The 9,185-nt window shown below is 54.0% G+C and overlaps 2 non-coding genes across 2 annotated transcripts; both read right to left on the bottom strand.

The window, feature by feature from the left end:
- Nucleotides 1-3,197: 3,197 nt before the first annotated feature.
- Nucleotides 3,198-3,383, bottom strand: LOC144674908 (U2 spliceosomal RNA). The gene has a single exon (XR_013574687.1). It is a non-coding gene; the product is annotated as a U2 spliceosomal RNA (small nuclear RNA).
- A 5,345-nt stretch (nucleotides 3,384-8,728) lies between these two features.
- On the bottom strand, nucleotides 8,729-8,912 carry LOC144674907 (U2 spliceosomal RNA). The gene has a single exon (XR_013574686.1). It is a non-coding gene; the product is annotated as a U2 spliceosomal RNA (small nuclear RNA).
- Between the last annotated feature and the right edge of the window lie 273 nt (nucleotides 8,913-9,185).

The raw sequence follows: 9,185 nt of genomic DNA, 5'->3' as shown, positions 1-9,185 counted from the left end.
CTCTCGTACACTTCTAGCAGGTCTGGGCCGATCAAGTCCCACAGAGCCGAATACAACTCCGCCGGCAGGCCGTCGCTTCCGGGGGTTTTATTCTTCTCGAAGGACTCGAGGGCCTTAGTCAGTTCGTCAGGAGTTAGCGGTTTGTCTAGGCTCTCCCGCGTACTGTGGTCTAGGACCTCCGTGATAGAGGACAGGAAGGACTGGGAGGCCGTGCTGTCCGTGGGCTTCACGTCATACAGTCCGGCATAAAAGGATTTGCTGATCCTCAGAATGTCGGACCGTGATGACTTTACTGAGCCGTCTTCTTCCTTCAGGCTGCTGATCACAGAGCGCTCTCTGTGTACCTTTTGGAAGAAGAAACGTGAGCACGTCTCATCCTGCTCCACGGAGCGGACTCTGGAACGGAAGATGATCTTGGAGGCCTCCGAGGCAAAGTGCGAGGCTTGCTGGCCCTTCACCTCTTGGAGCTCCTCCTTGACATCGACCCCCATCGACTGCAGCCGCAGCAGATTCTGCATCTTTTCCTGGAGTCGGGACATTTCCCTCTGTTCCTTTCTAGCTTTCTGGGTGCCTTTGAGGATGAAAAACCTCTTGATGCTTCCCTTGATCACTTCCCACCAGTGTGTCAGGGACTCAAAGAGGGGTTTCACGGTTCTCCAACCTTTGTAATCCCTCTTGAGCTCCTCAATGTTCTCTGGGGTCAGCAGTTGCACATTTAGCTTCCATGCCCCCCTGCCCACCCTCAGGTCTTCCTCCAAGTGGCAGTCCGCCAGTAGGAGGCAGTGGTCAGAGAAGAACACCGGCTTGACCTCGGTGGATCTGACTGTGAATGCACGGGACACAAACAGGAAGTCTATCCTGGAACGAATGGACCCGTCTGGCCGCGACCAGGTGTATCTACGCTGCGCTCCGTCTGCAGGGTTGCTGAAGACGTCGTGCAGCTTGGCATCCTTAACTGTTTCCATCAGGGATCTGGACGTAGCGTCCAATCTGCTTCCGGCCCTGCCGGATCGTCCAGCCGCATCGATGATGCAGTTGAAGTCCCCGCCCAGAATGACCGGCCTGGAGGTCGCCAGCAGCAGTGGGAGCTGCTGAAAAACCTCCAGCCGCTCAGCCCTTTGTGCCGGGCCGTACACGTTAATTAACCGGAGTGGAGCGTTCTTGTACATTACGTCTGCTACCAGGAGTCGCCCGCCCACCACCTCCTTGACCTCGGAGACGGTGAAGTTGCCTCCCCGCAGCAGAATACCCAGGCCGGAGGAACGAGAGTCGTTTCCGCCCGACCAGATCGATGGCCCGTGGGACCACCATCGTGACCATTGCCTGTAGGAGCTGAGGTGCGGTATCGCACACTCCTGCAGAAACAACAGGTCAGCTTTGACCTTGGCTAGGTAGTCCAAGGTCGCAACACATCGCGTAGTAGATTTAATGCTACGCACATTTATGGATACAATCTTTAAACCCATATTAAAGCATTTATTCTCCTACCAAACCCACTGTCTCTGAGAGTCCCAGACCTTTAGTCTGCTCCTTCATACCCGTAGTGAGCTCAAATTCCTTCACTTTGGATGGGCTGAGGTAGATCTCCTTGGCCGTGTTCTGCTCCAGTGGCATCTGGAGGTTCACGTAGTGAGCGGATTTTGAGATGACCTTTGCTGGAGAAGCTTCTCCAAAACTCACCCCCTCTGGGGGGTTGCTGTTCCCGGCTTCCTGGAGCTGGGGTGCGATGATTGCCTCACTGCTCCCAGATTCCAGGGGCTGTGGTGCACTGGCCTCCTCAGGTTGCAGGCAAAGTTGGGGTGCGTTGGTCTCCTTGTTGTCTCCAATTTTCTGGAGCTCGGGTGTCTCGTCCTCCAACGCCCTGGAGCTTTGCCGCCTCTTCTGTCGGTGCCGCTCTGGCACTTCCTCATCCGAAGAGCTGCTGCCCTTGTCATCCGTGTCGGATGGGAGACGCCTCTTGCCGCTTCTCTGGGAAACGCCTTTGCTTCTTCTTCGCTCCCTCTTACTTTTCTTGTTCTTCACCGTCCGCCACTCCCCCTGCTGCTTTTCCACTGCTGCCTCCTCCTCCATTGATTCGCTGTCCTGAGGACTGGAAGGTTCAGGGGGTGGTGCTGTTGATTGGCTCTCTGTTGCCTCAATCTCTTTCTCCACCTTGTCTCTCTCTGTGTCCTCCTTTGTCCCGTTGAGCTCCCTGGGGGCCTTGGTGGTTGGAGTGACACGGAACATTTCTTCTGCTTCCCCGTGGTCGGCTTTGGCTGCCTGTGCGTAAGTACGGCAGCGTTTGGGGCAGGTCCTGTAGAGGTGACTTGCCTCGCCACACAGGTTGCAGCACTTGGCCTGTTTGCAGTCTTTTGTCTGGTGCCCTTCCTGTTTGCAGATCTTGCAGAGGGAGGCGCTGCAGTTGGCCGCCACATGACCAGCCTTGCCGCATGAGCGACAATGCTTGGGTTGCCCAGCGTAGACCAGGTAGCCACGGTTTCCCCCGATAGCGAAACTGGAAGGAGGGTGGAAAATGGCTCCCTTACCATCGGTCTTTAGCGTGACCTTAAACAGGCGTTTGCCTGTCCAGATCCCCAAGTCGTCTCGAATCTCGGTGCCGCTCCCCACCTTATCGAAGTACCTGGTGAGGAAGGTGACCACGTCGGCGACAGGGACGAAGGGGTTGTACACATGCACCATCACCTCACGTTCCCGTTGCAACGGCAGAGAAAAGTGCGGCTCCGCCGTCAGGATCTTCATCTCCGGCAGGTCTCTCTTCTCCTCGAACACCCTCAGGAGCCGGACGCAGTCTGCCACTTGCTTGAACGTGACGTCGAAATAACCACCTTTGCGGGAGTCGTGCAGGGTGAAGATCTCCGTAGCTTGGAAGCCGCACGCCTTCAACAGGATCCTCCTGGTGAAGAAGCCCCGATCCATAGGTGATCCTCCTTCGTCGCTGTGGTTCACCGTGACTCGGACAGTGATAGGTAACCCACGATATGAATTCGGATTGCGATTGGTTTTCGCCCTTCCATCCCGACCTTGCCATGGCAGGACCATGGTGTCGCCCCTGCAACACTACACTTGATCTTAGCCAAGAGGCCGAGAAGCGATGAGAAAGAAAGAAAGTTGTGTTTTGAAAGATGTGCATGTTGAAAAGTAAAGAAAGCAGATGTTTGTAAGAAATCTATTTTTAGCATTGAAAATCCCCTGGAAAGGGGTGGTGCACCACTCCCAGAAATACTGCAATACCGGGTCGATGCGTGGAGTGGACGGAGCAAGCCCCTATTCCATCTCCCTGCTCCAAAAATCAATTTAATATATGGTCCCCAGATAAGGGACGTATCAGATATTAAACTGATAAGAACAGATTTTTTTTTTTTTTTTTTTTATTGTAAAAATATACTTTATTCATAAAAATCTTCAATCACATTCAAAACCATTTCAAAAACAACATTACAAGGGTACAATCCAGGTTAAACTTTTACAAAATGTATCACCAGGTGCATCAGTACAAACAATATTACAGTCATTTACAGCCTTTCATTTTGATCTGTACAGCCCGAGGGGCTCTAAACAGTTCCCAGTCTCTCGGTGCGCTGTGGTAGAAAGGTCTTAGACAGCGACCCTTCCCCATTGCGCCTTTGCGGCAGCTGCCCCAAGCTTTAGTGCGTCCCTCAGCACGTAGTCCTGGACTTTGGATTGTGCCAGTCCGCAACAATCGGTCGGGGACAAATCTTTGTGCTGGAAGACCAACAAGTTTCGGGCAGACCAAAGCGCGTCTTTCACCGAGTTGATGATCCTCCAGCTGCAGTTGATGTTTGTCTCGGTGTGTGTCCCTGGGAACAGCCCGTAGAGCACAGAGTCCTGTGTCACAGAACTGCTCGGGATGAACCTCGACAGCAACCACTGCATCTCTCTCCAGACTTTCTTTGCAAAGGCACAATCCACAAGGAGGTGAACAACGGTCTCTTCCCCACCACAGCCACCTCGAGGGCATCGTGCAGAGGGGGTGAGACTCCTGGCGTGTAGGAAGGATCTGACGGGGAGGGCCTTTCTCACCACCAGCCAAGCTACGTCTTGGTGCTTGTTGGAAAGTTCTGGCGATGAGGCATTCTGCCAAATGACTTTGACAGTCTGCTCGGGGAACCATCCCACAGGGTCCACCCTCTCCTTATCCCTCAGGGCCTCTAGGACGTTACGTGCTGACCACTGCCTGATGGACTTGTGGTCAAAGGTGTTTTTCTGCATAAATTTTTCCACCAGGGACAGGTGGTACGGCACGGTCCAACTACTTGGAGCGTTCCGCGGCAGCGTGGCCAGACCCATCCTTCGCAACACCGGGGACAGGTAGAACCTCAGCACGTAGTGACACTTGGTGTTTGCGTACTGAGGGTCTACGCACCGCTTGATGCAGCCGCACACAAAGGTGGCCATCAGTATGAGGGCGATGTTGGGCACGTTTTTTCCCCCTTTATCTAGAGGCTTGTACATCGCGTCCCTGCAGACACGATCCATTTTCGACCTCCAGATAAAGCGGAAGATGGCTCGAGTGATCGCCATCGCGCAGGAGTGTGGAATGGGCCAGACCTGCGCCACGTACAGCAACAGCGAGAGTACCTCACACCTGATGACCAGGTTCTTACCCGCAATGGAGAGGGAGCGTCGCTCCCACATGCCCAGTTTCCTTTTCACCATAGCCACTCGCTCCTTCCAGTTTCTAACGCATGCCCCGGTCCCTCCGAACCATATCCCCAGCACCTTCAGGCCGTCAGCCCTGACAGTGAAGGGGACAAAGGATCGGTCAGCCCACTTCCCAAAGAACATGGCCTCGCTCTTCCCACGATTTACCTTGGCTCCCGAGGCCAGTTCGAACTGGTCGCAGACGTGCATCAGTCTGCGCACCGACAGCGGATCCGAGCAGAAGACGGCGACGTCGTCCATGTACAGGGAGGCTTTTACCTGAGTGCCTCCACTGCCTGGGATCGTCACTCCTCTTATGCCCGGATCCTTCCTGATGGACTCGGCAAAGGGTTCTATGCAGCACACAAAAAGGACAGGCGAGAGAGGGCAGCCCTGCCTGACTCCAGATTTAATCGGAAAGCTATCTGTTTCCCACCCATTGATTGAGACTGCGCTACTGATGTTAGTGTAGAGCAGTTGGATCCAATTTCGAATTCCCTCCCCAAACCCCATTTTGGAGAGCACATCCCCCATGTAGGTGTGCGATATTCTGTCAAAGGCCTTCTCCTGATCCAAGCTGATGAGGCAGGTATCCACACCCCTGTCCTGTACATAGGCAATCGTATCCCCGAGCAGCGCCAGGCTGTCAGAGATCTTCCTGCCTGGCACAGAGCAGGTCTGGTCAGGGTGAATCCCCAATTCCAGAGTGGATTTGACCCGGTTGGCGATGACCTTGGACAGAATCTTATAGTCCATATTCAACAGTGAAATGGGTCGCCAATTTCTAATTTCCTCCCTTTCCCCCTTGTGCTTGTAGATGAGGGTGATGATGCCTTTCCTCATGGATTCTGACATGCTGCCGGCCAGGAGCATACTCTCGTACACTTCTAGCAGGTCTGGGCCGATCAAGTCCCACAGAGCCGAATACAACTCCGCCGGCAGGCCGTCGCTTCCGGGGGTTTTACTCTTCTCGAAGGACTCGAGGGCCTTAGTCAGTTCGTCAGGGGTTAGCGGTTTGTCTAGGCTCTCCCGAGTACTGTGGTCTAGGACCTCCGTGATAGAGGACAGGAAGGACTGGGAGGCCGTGCTGTCCGTGGGCTTCACGTCATACAGTCCGGCATAAAAGGATTTGCTGATCCTCAGAATGTCGGACCGTGATGACTTTACTGAGCCGTCTTCTTCCTTCAGGCTGCTGATCACAGAGCGCTCTCTGTGTACCTTTTGGAAGAAGAAACGTGAGCACGTCTCATCCTGCTCCACGGAGCGGACTCTGGAACGGAAGATGATCTTGGAGGCCTCCGAGGCAAAGTGCGAGGCTTGCTGGCCCTTCACCTCTTGGAGCTCCTCCTTGACATCGACCCCCATCGACTGCAGCCGGAGCAGATTCTGCATCTTTTCCTGGAGTCGGGACATTTCCCTCTGTTCCTTTCTAGCTTTCTGGGTGCCTTTGAGGATGAAAAACCTCTTGATGCTTCCCTTGATCACTTCCCACCAGTGTGTCAGGGACTCAAAGAGGGGTTTCACGGTTCTCCAACCTTTGTAATCCCTCTTGAGCTCCTCAATGTTCTCTGGGGTCAGCAGTTGCACATTTAGCTTCCATGCCCCCCTGCCCACCCTCAGGTCTTCCTCCAAGTGGCAGTCCGCCAGTAGGAGGCAGTGGTCAGAGAAGAACACCGGCTTGACCTCGGTGGATCTGACTGTGAATGCACGGGACACAAACAGGAAGTCTATCCTGGAACGAATGGACCCGTCTGGCCGCGACCAGGTGTATCTACGCTGCGCTCCGTCTGCAGGGTTGCTGAAGACGTCGTGCAGCTTGGCGTCCTTAACTGTTTCCATCAGGGATCTGGACGTAGCGTCCAATCTGCTTCCGGCCCTGCCGGATCGTCCAGCCGCATCGATGATGCAGTTGAAGTCCCCGCCCAGAATGACCGGCCTGGAGGTCGCCAGCAGCAGTGGGAGCTGCTGAAAAACCTCCAGCCGCTCAGCCCTTTGTGCCGGGCCGTACACGTTAATTAACCGGAGTGGAGCGTTCTTGTACATTACGTCTGCTACCAGGAGTCGCCCGCCCACCACCTCCTTGACCTCGGAGACGGTGAAGTTGCCTCCCCGCAGCAGAATACCCAGGCCGGAGGAACGAGAGTCGTTTCCGCCCGACCAGATCGATGGCCCGTGGGACCACCATCGTGACCATTGCCTGTAGGAGCTGAGGTGCGGTATCGCACACTCCTGCAGAAACAACAGGTCAGCTTTGACCTTGGCTAGGTAGTCCAAGGTCGCAACACATCGCGTAGTAGATTTAATGCTACGCACATTTATGGATACAATCTTTAAACCCATATTAAAGCATTTATTCTCCTACCAAACCCACTGTCTCTGAGAGTCCCAGACCTTTAGTCTGCTCCTTCATACCCGTAGTGAGCTCAAATTCCTTCACTTTGGATGGGCTGAGGTAGATCTCCTTGGCCGTGTTCTGCTCCAGTGGCATCTGGAGGTTCACGTAGTGAGCGGATTTTGAGATGACCTTTGCTGGAGAAGCTTCTCCAAAACTCACCCCCTCTGGGGGGTTGCTGTTCCCGGCTTCCTGGAGCTGGGGTGCGATGATTGCCTCACTGCTCCCAGATTCCAGGGGCTGTGGTGCACTGGCCTCCTCAGGTTGCAGGCAAAGTTGGGGTGCGTTGGTCTCCTTGTTGTCTCCAATTTTCTGGAGCTCGGGTGTCTCGTCCTCCAACGCCCTGGAGCTTTGCCGCCTCTTCTGTCGGTGCCGCTCTGGCACTTCCTCATCCGAAGAGCTGCTGCCCTTGTCATCCGTGTCGGATGGGAGACGCCTCTTGCCGCTTCTCTGGGAAACGCCTTTGCTTCTTCTTCGCTCCCTCTTACTTTTCTTGTTCTTCACCGTCCGCCACTCCCCCTGCTGCTTTTCCACTGCTGCCTCCTCCTCCATTGATTCGCTGTCCTGAGGACTGGAAGGTTCAGGGGGTGGTGCTGTTGATTGGCTCTCTGTTGCCTCAATCTCTTTCTCCACCTTGTCTCTCTCTGTGTCCTCCTTTGTCCCGTTGAGCTCCCTGGGGGCCTTGGTGGTTGGAGTGACACGGAACATTTCTTCTGCTTCCCCGTGGTCGGCTTTGGCTGCCTGTGCGTAAGTACGGCAGCGTTTGGGGCAGGTCCTGTAGAGGTGACTTGCCTCGCCACACAGGTTGCAGCACTTGGCCTGTTTGCAGTCTTTTGTCTGGTGCCCTTCCTGTTTGCAGATCTTGCAGAGGGAGGCGCTGCAGTTGGCCGCCACATGACCAGCCTTGCCGCATGAGCGACAATGCTTGGGTTGCCCAGCGTAGACCAGGTAGCCACGGTTTCCCCCGATAGCGAAACTGGAAGGAGGGTGGAAAATGGCTCCCTTACCATCGGTCTTTAGCGTGACCTTAAACAGGCGTTTGCCTGTCCAGATCCCCAAGTCGTCTCGAATCTCGGTGCCGCTCCCCACCTTATCGAAGTACCTGGTGAGGAAGGTGACCACGTCGGCGACAGGGACGAAGGGGTTGTACACATGCACCATCACCTCACGTTCCCGTTGCAACGGCAGAGAAAAGTGCGGCTCCGCCGTCAGGATCTTCATCTCCGGCAGGTCTCTCTTCTCCTCGAACACCCTCAGGGGCCGGACGCAGTCTGCCACTTGCTTGAACGTGACGTCAAAATAACCACCTTTGCGGGAGTCGTGCAGGGTGAAGATCTCCGTAGCTTGGAAGCCGCACGCCTTCAACAGGATCCTCCTGGTGAAGAAGCCCCGATCCATAGGTGATCCTCCTTCGTCGCTGTGGTTCACCGTGACTCGGACGGTGATAGGTAACCCACGGTATGAATTCGGATTGCGATTGGTTATCGCCCTTCCATCCCGACCTTGCCACGGCAGGACCATGGTGTCGCTCCTGCAACACTTGATCTTAGCCAAAAGGCCGAGAAGCGATGAGAAAGAAAGAAAGTTGTGTTTTGAAAGATGTGCATGTTGAAAAGTAAAGAAAGCAGATGTTTGTAAGAAATCTATTTTTAGCATTGAAAATCCCCTGGAAAGGGGTGGTGCACCACTCCCAGAAATACTGCAATACCGGGTCGATGCGTGGAGTGGATGGAGCAAGCCCCTATTCCATCTCCCTGCTCCAAAAATCAATTTAATATATGGTCCCCAGATAAGGGACGTATCAGATATTAAACTGATAAGAACAGATTTTTTTTTTTTTTTTTTTTTGTAAAAATATACTTTATTCATAAAAATCTTCAATCACATTCAAAACCATTTCAAAAACAACATTACAAGGGTACAATCCAGGTTAAACTTTTACAAAATGTATCACCAGGTGCATCAGTACAAACAATATTACAGTCATTTACAGCCTTTCATTTTGATCTGTACAGCCCGAGGGGCTCTAAACAGTTCCCAGTCTCTCGGTGCGCTGTGGTAGAAAGGTCTTAGACAGCGACCCTTCCCCATTGCGCCTTTGCGGCAGCTGCCCCAAGCTTTAGTGCGTCCC

Source organism: Cetorhinus maximus, unplaced genomic scaffold (genome assembly GCF_964194155.1).
Source record: "Cetorhinus maximus unplaced genomic scaffold, sCetMax3.hap1.1 HAP1_SCAFFOLD_853, whole genome shotgun sequence".
Taxonomy (NCBI): Eukaryota; Metazoa; Chordata; class Chondrichthyes; order Lamniformes; family Cetorhinidae; genus Cetorhinus; species Cetorhinus maximus.
Note: the sequence above shows the minus strand (reverse complement) of the source record. Positions and strands in the feature narration are given on the sequence as shown.